A 14,458-nucleotide genomic window follows, 5' to 3' on the forward strand; every position below is an offset into this window, starting at 1 on the left:
TGAAAATTTCACTTTATGAGTTTTTTTAACATTAATATGAGTTCTCCCAGCTTGTCTATGGTCCCCCAGTGGCTAGAAATGGCGATAGGTGTAAACCGAGCCCTGGGTATCCTGCTCTGCCTTTGAGAAAATGAAAGCTCAGATGGGCCATTTTGGAATCTGCTTGTTATGAGGTCATAACAAGCAAGGTTATCTCCCCTTTCTCTGCTTTGCCCGCCCAGAGAATTTGGCCAACCCATGAGAGAGAGACATCATGGCTTTCAAACGAGAAAAGTGGTAGCTGGTCAAAGCCACACCCCCACCCTCCACCTTGCCCCTCCCACTCTCCTCCTCAATAGCTACAGACACAGAAATGGTACATCCTAAGGAAAGCTCATTGTGGGAATGGCTCTAGTGGCTGTAGTTCTGCACCAAGGCTGAATTATGGGAAAGAGACTTCAGATACAGTATTAGGGGACCACTAAGGTCTATATAAAAGAGACTTCAGATACAGTATTAGGGGACCACTAAGGCCTATATAAAAGAGACTTCAGATACAGTATTAGGGGACCACTAAGGCCTATATCAAAGCATCCAAAGAGCACCACGTCATGGGACCTTTAAGGGATCTTATTCCAATCAAATATCTATTTTACACTACAATCTGTAATGTAAAAGTAATAGGTAATGTATATTATGCAATGATGTGATATGTAGTTCACTGAAAAAACTAACTACAACAAACCTACGACAAACTGAGACTTTCTTCACTTGCAAAATTATCTTTTAAATTGATGAACATCATATGTCATCCACACACACTCGTGGCTAAATTCAAACAGGATCAAAACAAAATTTGTCTCTCCCCATTCACTACCATACATATTTTTTTGGAGAAAGGGTCCCATGGAGTCCATGGGAAGGAGAGGGACTTCTCTATAGTCATTAAACGCGTATTCACTTAACAGTAGGGTTGGGTATCGTTTGGATTTTTACGATTCTGATGCCAAAACCGGTACTTTTAAAACGATTCCGATTCCTAAACCAATTCTTGAAAAACGGAAAAAGTGTAATATGTTTACTAGCGATCACGTGCAGTGAATGGTTAATATGCTTTTACGTCCGTTTTTGGTGAGCCCAGAGGGAAAATATGGCATTTTAAAAGTAGCCTACATTTATGGTAGCTAGCTAACGGTAGACTACAGAGAAAGTGCGATATATTTACGTCCGTTTTGGAGCGACAGAAGGAAAATATTTCAGTCGATACATTAAGTGGAACCGAAATGAGGAACCGAAATTTGCGTTCTAATCCGGTCCAATTCCTACCGATTGCGTAGGAACTGGTTCCATAGTGGAACCGGGTTTAGGTACCCAACCCTACTTAACAGCAGGAAGGGTCTTTGCAGTGCTTACCACTCCAGATCAATCAGATTTGATCAGTCAAATTTAGACATAACAACATGCATACAAAGTAACTCCTGCCATTGCCCATGACGAATATACTGGCATTATAACTGGAGTTGGATTCCGGGCGTCAGACTATGGCTACCCACTGCTCCTGAATAGTTAGGAAAGGTTAAATGCAGAGGATATATAATCCTTGTATACGTGAAAATGTACTTGGCACTTAAATTTCACCAAGTGAATATTTTTTTGTCTGGTCTTTCAGTTCAAGCTGTGGTCAACAGCAATTGGCTGCAGCCACAAAGATCAGCACAGGTTGGGTCAACGTCAACAAATTTGAAGACACACACACACACACACACACACACACACACACACACACACACACACAGACCGACAGACAGACAGACAGACAGACAGACGAGTGAAGTGTGTTTACAATTCCCCAATGGGTGAACACATTGTTATTGTTCTTAACTTGCCAGATTTTCTTACTCACCCTTTTAGGCTTGCTGTCCAACACTACAGGCCTCCTGCACTAAGTACTGCAACTCCAAGTCTTATCTGGTCCACTGTTTGCAGTGTCGGATTGGTTTGAAAAAAAACATTGTTTACACTTTGTTAATGTTAGTCTTTAGTCTCATTTGACCAGACCTGTCTCCAAATTCAGTGCTTCGAATGTGTAGCGTCATCTCAAACTGCCTCCTGTCAACAAATAACAGAGACTTTGGTGAATGAACCATTTTCAATACATACATGAATCCATTCCTCGGTATATAAGGTGTGTGTGTGTGTGGGGGGGGCAGTCATTTGGAGTCATACTAAACAATAAAGACTACAAGCAACATGCTCATGTTTTACCAACATGACCCAGACGCTCTACACTCTCTCTGGACAGAGCACTAACATGCTGCTGTAAATAAGACAGCTTTGTATGGCACACGCCAGGATGAAATGTGTTGTTTCCTCTGGGTGGAGAAGTGTTTCTACACAGCATAGAATAACAACATCAAATCTACAAGGTAACAATAAGTGATAACAGGAAGCTTAGATAGATAGGTAGGTATATAGATAGATATATAGATAGATAGATAGGTAGGTAGATAGGTAGATAGATAGGTAGGTAGATAGGTAGATAGATAGGTAGGTAGATAGATAGATAGGTAGGTAGGTAGATAGATAGATAGATAAATAGGTAAATATATATATAGATAGATAGATAGATAGATAGATAGGTAGGTAGATATGTAGGTAGGTAGATAGATAGATAGATAGATAGGTATGTAGGTAGGTAGGTAGGTAGGTAGATACCGTAGGTAGGTAGATAGATTGGTAGGTAGGTAGATAGATATCTATAGATAGATAGATAGATAGATAGATAGATAGATAGATAGATAGATAGATAGATACTGTATATAGGTATGTAGGTAGGTAGATATATATATATATATATATATATATATATATATATATATACACTACTGGTCAAAAGTTTGGGGTCACTTAGAAATTTCCATTCCAGACACAATACCTGCTGAGATCAGTTGTATTGTTTTTTTTAACCAGGGCAGCAGTTTTCAGATTACATTATGTGCTTACATAATTGCAAAATGGTTCTCGACTGTTGTAGAAAGAAGTGGCTGAAGAAACACTTGAAATTCATGCTTTTGGTCTAAACGTCATACCCAAATTAAAAGTGGTACAGCTCCCATATACTTTGACACTCAGGGGTGTGCCTGATATCATTGGAAAGGTGATTGATGTGGGTTTGTTTGTGTATTTGAGAAGTGTTGTATTTTGTAGTTTTTTGGCTTTTTTATTTGCACTTTTCAAATAGACATAAAAAAACGCACAGACATATTTGTAGAAAAGAATTCATATAAAATCCATTTTTGAGTCTTTTAGCTTCTGAATTTTTTTCTGTAGTAAGCTGAGACGTGGCTAATGCTGTGTTGTCTGTCACCTGTCAGATGTGTTTACAGCAGTGTATTTTAATAATTTTACAGATTTATAACTTGGACAGAAATAAAAAATCTCCATTCTAGCCTCTGTAACTCTGTGTCAGTAAGGCCTAGAATCGCCCTGACACTTGTAACAAAAACTTGAGAATGTTTCCTTTCCAATGATATCAGGCACACCCCTGAGTGTCAAAGTATATGGGAGCTGTACCACTTTTAATTTGAGTATGACGTTTAGACCAAAAAGCATGGATTTCAAGCATTTCTTCAGCCACTTCTTTCTACAACAGTCGAGAACCCTTTTGCAATTATGTAAGCACATAATGTAATCTGAAAACTGCTGCCCTGGTTAAAAAAAAACATACAACTGATCTCAGCAGGTATTGTGTCTGGAATGGAGTGGAATGGAAATTTCTAAGTGACCCCAAACTTTTGACCGGTAGTGTATATATATATATATATATAGGTAGGTAGGTAGGTAGATACCGTAGGTAGGTAGATAGATTGGTAGGTAGGTAGATAGATATCTATAGATAGATAGATAGATAGATAGATAGATAGATAGATAGATAGATAGATAGATAGGTAGGTAGATAGATAGATAGATAGGTAGGTAGGTAGGTAGATAGATAGATAGATAGATAGGTAGGTAGATAGATAGATAGGTAGGTAGGTAGGTAGGTAGATAGATAGATAGATAGATAGATAGATAGATAGGTAGGTAGGTAGATAGATAGGTAGGTAGGTAGATACCATAGGTAGGTAGATAGATTGGTAGGTAGGTAGATAGATATCGATAGATAGATAGATAGATAGATAGGTAGGTAGGTAGGTAGATAGATAGATAGATAGATAGATAGGTAGATAGATAGATAGATATATAGGTATGTAGGTAGGCAGATATATAAATAGATAGATAGATAGGTAGATAGATAGATAGATAGATAGATAGGTATGTAGGTAGGTAGATATATATATATATATATATATATAGATAGATAGATAGGTATATATATATATATATATATATATATATATATATATATATATATATATATATATATATAGATAGATAGATAGATAGATAGATAGGTAGGTAGGTAGGTAGGTAGGTAGGTAGATACTGTAGGTAGGTAGATAGATAGGTAGGTAGATAGATAGATAGATAGATAGATAGATAGATAGATAGGTAGGTAGATAGATAGATACCGTAGGTAGGTAGATAGATAGATAGATAGATAGATAGATAGATAGATAGGTAGGTAGGTAGATAGATAGATAGATAGATAGATAGATAGATAGATAGATAGATAGATAGATAGATAGGTAGGTAGGTAGATAGATAGATAGATAGATAGATAGATAGATAGATAGATAGATAGATAGATTTGATAGATAGATATGTAGGTGACACCAGTAGACATCACACACAACATACACATACATAATAATGATGAAATAAATAGCAAAAAAAAAAAAAATCCACATGAGTGTACCAAGGGATGTATAAGCATGAGATGCTTGCAGTGACAGGGCAGGTAAGGTGCTCTATGAGACCTATGAGAGTGTGTGGGCATGGTGGTAGTGCAAATACAGTGAGTCCAATAGTGCAAGGATAAAGTCTAGAGACCGGCATTAAATATGGACATCGTAGAGAATAATGTAGACATAGTAATATAAAAGCTATATAGCTGTGCAAGGATAAAGTAAAAAAAAAAAAAATACCATTAAATATGGGCATTATAAGGGAATAAAGTAGACAGTAGGATAGACACAAATCAACAGTCAATATTAGAGGTTTGAAGTAATAGGGTTACAGCCATCGTTCAAGTACGAAGTTAGACCTCAGTCCAGGCTGGGGGGAGGAGGGAGGGAGGGGTTGTGCATATGGGCTAATATAGCCAGTAAACAGTGTAAACCGTGTAAGTTTAGTGTAGTATATCACCCCAGATAGTCTGTGATGCAGTAAACCAAGCAGACAACAAAGATCTAAAATAGATAAGTCAGGCTCTTCTCGACAGAATACTTGCTTTCAGGTATTTAGGGAGACACATTTTCTTGTAAATTCCTGCAGAGAGAGAGAGAGAGTTGTCTACACACTCAACAGCACTAGAATGTGGTGTGAGTCCATGGCACTGTGAATAGCAGTGTTGTAAACAAAAGGAAAACGTGCATATGCAAATTCCAATTGTAAGAATGTATTAAGGTGATAATTATAGATTCAGGTGGGGAATGCCACTGGATCAGTCCTTCAACCAGAGCAGGAATTCTCAGACGTATCACTCAAAGGCCCGCATCTGATTTTTATTCCAGGTCAGAGGTCAGGAACAGTTGGAGGTAACAAAAACAGTTAATCAACTCATTTTTTACTTTTAATAGTCAAGTTGAGTACTCCGATTTCCTGCTCTCAACTACACTTTTGTACTGACCAACGGTACCTTTTTTTCGAGCTTCATGAACTAAAAGGACGTTTTGATTTTTTTCCCCCCCAATGCTTTTTGTAGGTTTTCCCAATCTTTATGACTTTTTTTGTTGACATTTGTGTTGCCTTTTTCAACTTTGTTTTTCCTGTGTACATTCAACATCACTAACAATTTATTGATCAATAGAAACATTATTTCAAAATAGAAAATGTTACAATTCATAGCATATTGTATATGCTCTGGGTCCGGATTGACTTACAGTTTGGTCCGGATGGGGACCTTGGTCCGGACTTTGAGAACCCCTGAACTAGAGGTTCAGTCTCCTGCCCAGGTCTCCTTTAGTAGCACAATGAATTCCTATAGTACTACTATATTCAGGACTGCTGCTCTGTAGCCAGGGTTGGGTAGTAATGGATTACATGTAATCGGTATTGCATAATCAGATTAGAAAAAATAACTATTATTATATATTATACATAAGTAACTATTATCAGACCACATTAGGCTGTTGAATACGTACAGTACACCTGTAAAATACAGACAGTACACCTGTAAAATGCACACAGTGCACCTGTAAAATACACACAGTGCACCTGTAAGAATATACACAGTACACCTGTAGAATGCACACAGTACACCTGTACAATACACACAATACATACACCTTTTCAATGGAATTCCATTGCTAGGCAACAGTCTGGACCCTTGCTAACTTCCTCTCATATGATACCATTAACATTACACTGCAACAGGAAATCAACTTGGGGCCATTTAGAATGTTTATTTTTACAACTGTGAAATGGTCTATACATGTAGAATACACACAGTAGGCTACATCTGTAGAATACACACTATACACACAGTACACCTACTTGTGGAACTCACAATTTTGTGGCTGCGTCCATTTTTCTTTTAGTACAGTAAGTGCAATATTTTCTATGTTAGATTTTTGAAGTAATCCAAAAGTATTCCGATTAGATTACATTTTCTTCGTAATCCAATGACTGACTACAATTCAAAGTAATTTGACCCAACCCTGTCTGTAGTTGACCTCTGACCTTCAACCTCTCTCTGAGGAAATGTAAAGAAAATCAATATAGTATATTATTGTTGTCATTGTTCCCTTTGAAGAGTCAGACCAAAGCAGACCTTATTATTTAGCTGTCCCACTTCTCTTGCTTAGTTTGCATTGCAGAAACCTTAAAAATGTTCGGAGTTTTATTTGGCTGCATCTGCACCAGCAGCAGTGCAGCTCAGCTCAACTCTCTCCTCCCTCAGCACAACTTTAGGAAACTAAAAATCTCGCGATAGTAACTTGCTTATGCAGCCGCCATATTCTGTGACAGTATTTTGATTCGTATCTGCTGGAAGTGAGGAAAAAGAGAAAAGTGAAGGGCTGTCGAGGGGAGGGGGGGGGCTGAAGAAGAGGAGCTGTCAAAAAGTTATTCCCGAGTCTCTGTCAAACGGCGGAGAGCTAAAGCTCCCTCCCCTAACGCTATTTCGAGGACACACAAGGCCCGGGGCCTCGGTGCAGTTAGCTCTTCGTCTCCCTGGTAGTAGCTGGACTCCTCTCGGCTTCTCCTGTCCCAGCTCCGCGGCCCTCTGGAGGTCCGGCGGCGGTCTCGGGTGTTGAAGGCGGCCCGGGGAGCGGCGGCGGCGGCAGCAGAGACGGAAAGGTAAGTTACATTAACCAGGCTTTGGCCAATTAGCAACAGCCGGAAGAAAGCAGCTTTAATAGCGTTACTGTGAAATGAAAACGCATTTCAGCGTCCTGTGCGATAAGCGCCTTTACATAATATCCCTTTCTGTTGGAAGAAAATGGAGAGGAAAAACTTTTCAGATGTGGAAAAAGTTTTTGTCTACAGCAAGTAACGTTAGCTAGCTAAGTTAGCTAACTTGAAGTGTTTGGAGGCTGTTGCCGTCTCGGTCGAGTTGGCAAATCACTGTCTTAAGTTCAAAACAGATTTGTTAACTTTCCCCCAAAGTCCTCTTTAATATGAATACATGTAATGTTAAATATATATTATGGGTCTTTTTTATTTTACCCACAAGCTGGCTGACGCTACATGTTTTGTAGCCCATGTTAGGCTACTTTTTTCCATTGAGCTCCACTTTTGAAACGTCGCTTGTCTGGATGGAAACGTTAAATCAGAAAACCCATACAACACGGGTTATTTGATCTCCAATAAGCCTCAAAATGTAGCTGTTAACGTTACACCTTCATTACTTGTTTATCTCTTTGCTATAACACTGACACTATTTGTGTGTGTGTGTGTGTGTGTGTGTGTGTGTGTGTGTGTGTGTGTAACATGGAAACTTTCTCGTAAGTAATCTACCAGTTGTGTGTCCGTCAAATTATCAAACCTACAAGTTAATGTTCTTGTAAGCTTCACTATATGTAGGCCTATTCTGTCATTTTCATAATAAGATGATGCAAATAGAGCACAATAGTTGTGTAGTTGCACAACTGTGGCCAAGTTAAACTAAAGAAGACACAAAAGCAGGTGATGAGTGAGTCACTTCACCTGTTTGATAACTTTCTGACATTTTTGTCCCTCATGGATCAGATGTTCCTGGTAGTTATGAAGGAAACGAATGGGTGGGTCTGAGCCTTTGACAGTTCAGATTTTGTGATGCGTTCTTGGGATAGTTCAGATGAGAGATGTTTATCCTGTCATGTCATATATGCTATAGGTGTCCGATGGGCTGGGAGGCACAGGTTGCAACATTTGAACTATTGGTAAAGTTGAATGTTTGTTTGTAAGAAAAAACCAGAGACATGGAAGTTTTGACCGAACATGATCGAGTGTTTCAGCTTCACCGAAGATCTTTGAGATATTTTCCTGGCTTTGTTCTTGTTGGTGATTTTCACGCAGTCTAAATTGTATTGAATCATGCTGATCGCAACCGAATGTAACACAAATATTACTGTTTGATGACAGGTTTGTCCATTATTTTTTTGTAATTGCAGTGCACGTTTATAAAGCCTCTTTCAATTCATGGTAGCGTTTGTGGTGGTCCACATGGCACAGTGAAACCCCCTCTGGGTGTGTGGAGAGAGTGTTTCTCTATGTTGTATCACTAGGCTGGTCTACATATTAACACCAGCCACTGGTCAGATGATGCAAAATGTTGGTTGTGGCTGAAAAGCTCTACCAGCCAGTTTGGCAGGTAATCAACATGTTTCCAATTATTGTTTTTTTTATTCTAAACCTGGCAGCGAAGAAATGTGTAACGCTCTTTCAAATCCTAAATCGACTTTGTGACATAAAAGGTAGGTTTTCACTCTTGTGTAGTAAGAAATCACAATTCAGAGTACAACCTACCTGATTCCCATTATACTCTCCATCCTCAGCAGACGTTGACTGGCTTCTCAGCCTGTCTGCTTTGAGTTTATTTACAACGCTAAGGAGCTCAGAATCACTTCTGTCGGCCTCTAAACACCTTCAGTCTAAACTGTGTTGTCATAGCTAGACTGTAAGAGTGTATATCATTCATTAGCAGCTTGTGCCTGTCTTGACTTGCAGTCAACATTGCACTTCCTGACCAATAAGCTGCCATGGCCAACTGTTTATAGGTGCAGACCCCTAACTGAAACCATGTGTGCCTGTAGCATGGCAAATATGTTGCTAGGAGGCCTTGCTGATTTACCACTGGTAGGAGACTCCGCAGTGACTACTCAGAGCCTGTATGATAAGTGCTCAGTCGGAATTTTGGTGAGGATCGTGCACTTTTACAGACAAGCAGGCTGCTAATTGCTTTGTTTGGATGTCAATTGGCATACACTAACAGGCTAAACCAACAGGACTAAGTGAGGGCACAGATTCTAGATCTAAACTCAGAGTGCCTTGATGCTTGTTGACAGAGGTGAAGAATTCGGCTCACTTTCGTACGATAAACAAGCAGGACTAATACTTGCGTTTAAGAACTTTTACAACAAGCTGAGGTTGTGGCGTGTTGTCGCGAGGTCTGTGCCAATACTTAAATCTTCTTTCCTGAAAAACCTGTTTCCTGATTTATCGTTTGCAGTTTGCACAACAACTTATCACCAATCGGAGCAAAGGGTGGGGGTCGTGTAGTATTTTCCCCCTTTCACAAGGGGAAGGATAATTACTAGTATGTTTGGATGGAGCACACATGCTAGTTGTTTGGATCAACAGTGCACAGTCAGTTTAACCCAGGGAATTATATTGGCTTACCTTTCTCGTTCTCTGTGAGTCAGAACAGACTCTGAATCAGTGTAGATATAATACATGTTTTCAGGCAGCTCTTTGTCACTGACATGTCCACCTACTGTAGGTTATTATACTGTGTGTGTGTGTGTGTGTGTGTGTGTGTGTGTGTGTGTGTGTGTGTGTGTGTGTGTGTGTGTGTGTGTGTGTGTGTGTGTGTGTGTGTTGTCTTTGGAGTAAAAGTATCGGGGTAATACCTAAAATGCCAAATGGGAATCAAGTTGGTGGAAGGGTGGGATCCATCACATTATGCCCATTGCTGTAGACTCAGGAAGGGAGCTTGGTGTTTTTAACCCTCCCCCACTCCAGTGTGTGGCTGTCAGGAAGAGAGGCTCTTATTAAAGCCCCCTCCCCCTGTCGAGCTCTCCTGACTTCTCCGCTTTAAATGGAGTCCTCCATTACACATGCTGCTCATGGTCCTCTCCAGTTCAAGGGTTAAATTGCACGCATCGGGGCTGACACTGCAAAGTCCACTACACCTTTAGCTGTCGCCTCCTCAGCGCTTCTTCATTTTGCTGAGTGCATTTTGTAGGTTTTGCTACTTTTGCAGCAGTTAAAAAAAAAAAAAAAAAAAAGTATCCACAATTACGATAGCAATTCCACAAGATCATTTTAGGGTTTTCATTGCTTATCTGTGACACTTTGTAGTTGTGCATGACTAGGCTTTATTGTGACACAATAAAGCTGCATGTATTGATTTTCTTTATTTTCTTTGGCCACTTGAAGGCAGAAGAACTCCTCAACAAGCTGACAAACCCCCAACCTTGACAAATTCTGACTTTACAGTTGCCTGTTGTTTACACAGCTAGCAGACACCGCATAAGCATTCATTTGGAGATGTGTTTCTGGCCACCTGATATATGCAAGTCCAATATTACCTCTCCTTTAAGCTCTGGGTTGGTCTAGTTCAACCCATAGACAGTATATAATGGACCAATAGACCCCGTTGCTCTGGACGGAGACCAGTGAAGGCTATTAGAAGCACTTTTCCGGTGATGGCCAGCTTTACTACGCAGCCTCCAACTGAGAGAGACAACGTAAATGTGACGTGAGCAACGTGTCTGAAAGTTGTAAGTCTTCTGGTAGCTGTGCCAAGAGAAATCTCAATCATTACATTACAGAGAAGGAGAGTGTAGGTATATGTAAGGAGAAAACATGGGCACAGGCTAATTATTGACTAACTAAAATGCTAGTTAACATTAGTAATTAATCCTAAACAGCTCATGTAAGTTGAAACTGCCTGCAAGCTTATCCTGTACTATACGGTAATTCCTCTACTATGTGACACAATCGCCTATTTTTACAAAAACGTTTGCTACGGAGCCATAATGTGAGGTACAAGGTAATGGAGCCTTTTATACATTGTCGGGTTTCTTTAGAACTAAACAATGGACAAATAGAGTCTTTAAACGCTTCAGATGTAAAGTTATTAGCTGTCAAGTGGCGCCAAAATGAATGCTAGTCAGTGGAATGCTAACAGGAGGTGATGGCCAGGTAGCAACAAAATGGCGCCATGGGAGGTTCGAGTTCTGAAGCGAAGCTTACCCCCGCCCCTTGGTTCAACCCCAGTGAGTAACATGTGGGTCTTTAGTAGGGTTGGGTACCGTTTACATTTTTACCGATACCTGAAATTGTGTTCCGGTACCTTTTTTCATTACCTTCACTCTTTACATACGATTTTATTTTAGTTGTAAAAATAATTCCAAACCTAGTTATCATATTTACTTAGAACATTTTGTTATTTATTTATTTTGTGTAAAATACACACCACACAACATAAAACCCCACTCTCCCCTCCCAAACCTGTCCCTACAACCTATCAAATCAAATAATTATTAATTTCTTACACCACACTGAACTTTTATTCTATTTGCTATAGAAATAAAGTTGCCTTGCCCTACAACCTCCAGCCTGTCAGTCAGTCACCAGGGCATAGAGCAGGGGTCTTCAACGTTTTTTAGGCCAGGGACCCCTTAACTGAAAGCGACCGAGTAGGGACAACTACTGCATACATATATTGTATTCAACTGAGTTGCATATTAAACTGGGCTGAAAAGATGAAAATGGTTACTATTTATACATCATGTTTTAACGTTAAACATACCATACATGTACCTTCATGGTTGAATGCACTTAATGGAAGTAGCTTTGGATAAAAGCGTCAGCTAAATGTAATGTAATCTAATACATGTGAAAGGCACAGTTGATCCTTAAGCTTAACTGTATGGCTACCATAGTGGCCACCTTATCTATAGTAAGCTTATCTTCAATTTTTTTTCTTTTCACAAATAGGCCAGTTTATCTTTGCTATTAATATGTTGGATTCATATTAATGTATGTTTTCAGACAGAGATATTAACTCTGAGGATCCCCCTAGGAAGCACGGACCCCCTGTTGAAGATCTCCTGCATAGAAAACACTGCTGTTCCTGCCTGTCTCAGAGGAAGTGTAACCTGGGGCTGGGCAATATATCGATACTATATCAATATCGTGATATGAGACTAGATATCGTCTTAGATTTTGGATATCGTAATATCGTGATATGACGTAAGTGTTGTCTTTTCCTGGTTTTAAAGGCTGCATTACAGTAAAGTGATGTACTTTTCTGAACTTACCAGACTGTTCTAGCTGTTCTATTATTTGCCTTTTCCTCACTTAGACATTATGTCCACATGAATGAAATCTGACTGAAAATAAGTGTGAAGATATTTTATTAAAGCACCAATGGTCAACCCTAGAATATCGCCGCAATATCGATATCGAGGTATTTGGTCAAGAATATCGTGATATCTGATTTTCTCCATATCGCCCAGCCCTAGTGTAACCGCACCGCGGCCGTTTTCGGCTCGCTATAATATTATATTGCAGTGAACGCTGTCCGCGTGGAATTTTGAAAAGTGTAATGACACTTGCAAGCGCTTTACCAGCATTGCCATGACTCAAACAAACTGCTGAGGTGGTGTGTGTGTGTGTGTGTGTGTGTGTGTGTGTGTGTGTGTGTGTGTGTGTGTGTGTGTGTGTGTGTGTGTGTGTGTGTGTGTGTGTGTGTGTGTGTGTGTGTGTGTGTGTGTGTGTGTGTGTGTGTGTGTGTGTGTGTGTGTGAACCAAAACACTCGGCTAAATGAGGCTCAAAAGCTCCATAAAGCAAGAGTTGAGCGATGATTCTCAAATTTGACATTGTGAGCAACCCCTTTTAGATAAGTGGAGCTTTATATGTGAACTTTGTCAAAATAAAATACGGCAGTTAATAAAAAGTAATCTCCATCAAGCAGAGAATGAATAGTCATGACAAACATGGACGGTTATGTTACTCTGCTATGGATACAATTTGGTTTGTGCTCAGAAGTATTGAGCTAACTGCAAATGTGTTGCAGTAACACACAGATTCGGTAATGGAGATATATGAAGATTTAAATCATAGAAATGATAGATTATAAAAGAGAGCAGTGATGTTCCTATAACTGCCCCAGGCCATTTCTGTGTAGCTAAAACTGAGCTACCAACACATAGATACCTCACACATGTGTACAGTCTTCCATTTGCTTGATCTGGAAAAATAAAGAGAAGTGCCACCGACAATTTCCATTTTAGTTGCTTGGCACATTGATGGTTCTCCTGAGCTCTTAGTGACTGTCATTTATGGCATTTCTGTTGTTCTCGTACATTTCGATGTGGTGGCTTTTCTCGTTATATGACTGGTTGAGATCTTCTAAGAAATGACACTGAGGTAGTAATTTTAATCACAGTTTGCGTAACAAAAGCTGTCCTAGTAATTGTGAAGGGCTGTGGTGCTGCTGTCCGGGACTCAGTTTGCTCATGTTGTGTGAAAGATACTAGTGATAATTTGTGTGTAATCTTGCTGCTGTTGCCCGATTTTGTCAGGGCCTGTGTAACCTACAATTTGTGGATCCCAAGTAGTAACTCTAGCTTTAGTGTGTAACAACTCACACTTTGGTTTAGATTTTAAACTTGTAATATAGTCAACTTTGCCACACTACGCAACTTCAGGTGAAAGCTGCTTTAGGCAGCTTTACCCGGCGTTGCTGTCAACCGTGGGTTATTGCAATGCTGTGCACATGGGATTCAGTTCCACTTTGTTGGCCTTCTGTCGTCATGCCACACACTCTGCAGTCAAAGGTATTATTATAGCGTACCTTCTTTTTGTCTCTCTCGTTACATGCATCAATAAACAGGAGAAGAGTGAGGGAAGTCCCCTCCCCCACCCCTGTGCCCTTGACTTAGGTTGGCTCTAGGTTTCCTCTCTGATGGCTTTTCTATTCCCCTAAAATCACTGCCCCAGCTTCCCCACACTGACACATGCTCTTTCACACGCTGCAAAGACCTTGAACTACTTGGTTGGTCTACTTTCTCGAAAACTATCTATAATTTTACTTTAGGACAAAATCCAGGCAAAGTCAGCTTGACAAGTTCACTATCGGCACTCTCTTGGTTCAAATTTGCA

General features: G+C 39.8%; 1 protein-coding gene across 5 annotated transcripts in view; it reads left to right on the forward strand.

The window, feature by feature from the left end:
* The first annotated feature begins 6,911 nt into the window (after positions 1–6,911).
* Positions 6,912–14,458, forward strand: part of tab2 (TGF-beta activated kinase 1 (MAP3K7) binding protein 2) — a 46,841-nt gene continuing 39,294 nt past the window's right edge. For 3 of the 5 annotated variants that reach the window (XM_028605125.1, XM_028605127.1, XM_028605126.1), the window contains exon 1: positions 6,912–7,440. The gene's annotated coding sequence lies outside the window, so the exon portion shown is untranslated. The remainder of the gene's footprint in view (positions 7,441–14,458) is intronic. The other 2 variants (XM_028605128.1, XM_028605129.1) reach the window with 1 other exon arrangement.

The sequence above is a fragment of the Perca flavescens genome, chromosome 18 (genome assembly GCF_004354835.1).
Source record: "Perca flavescens isolate YP-PL-M2 chromosome 18, PFLA_1.0, whole genome shotgun sequence".
In the NCBI taxonomy this organism is placed as follows: domain Eukaryota; kingdom Metazoa; phylum Chordata; class Actinopteri; order Perciformes; family Percidae; genus Perca; species Perca flavescens.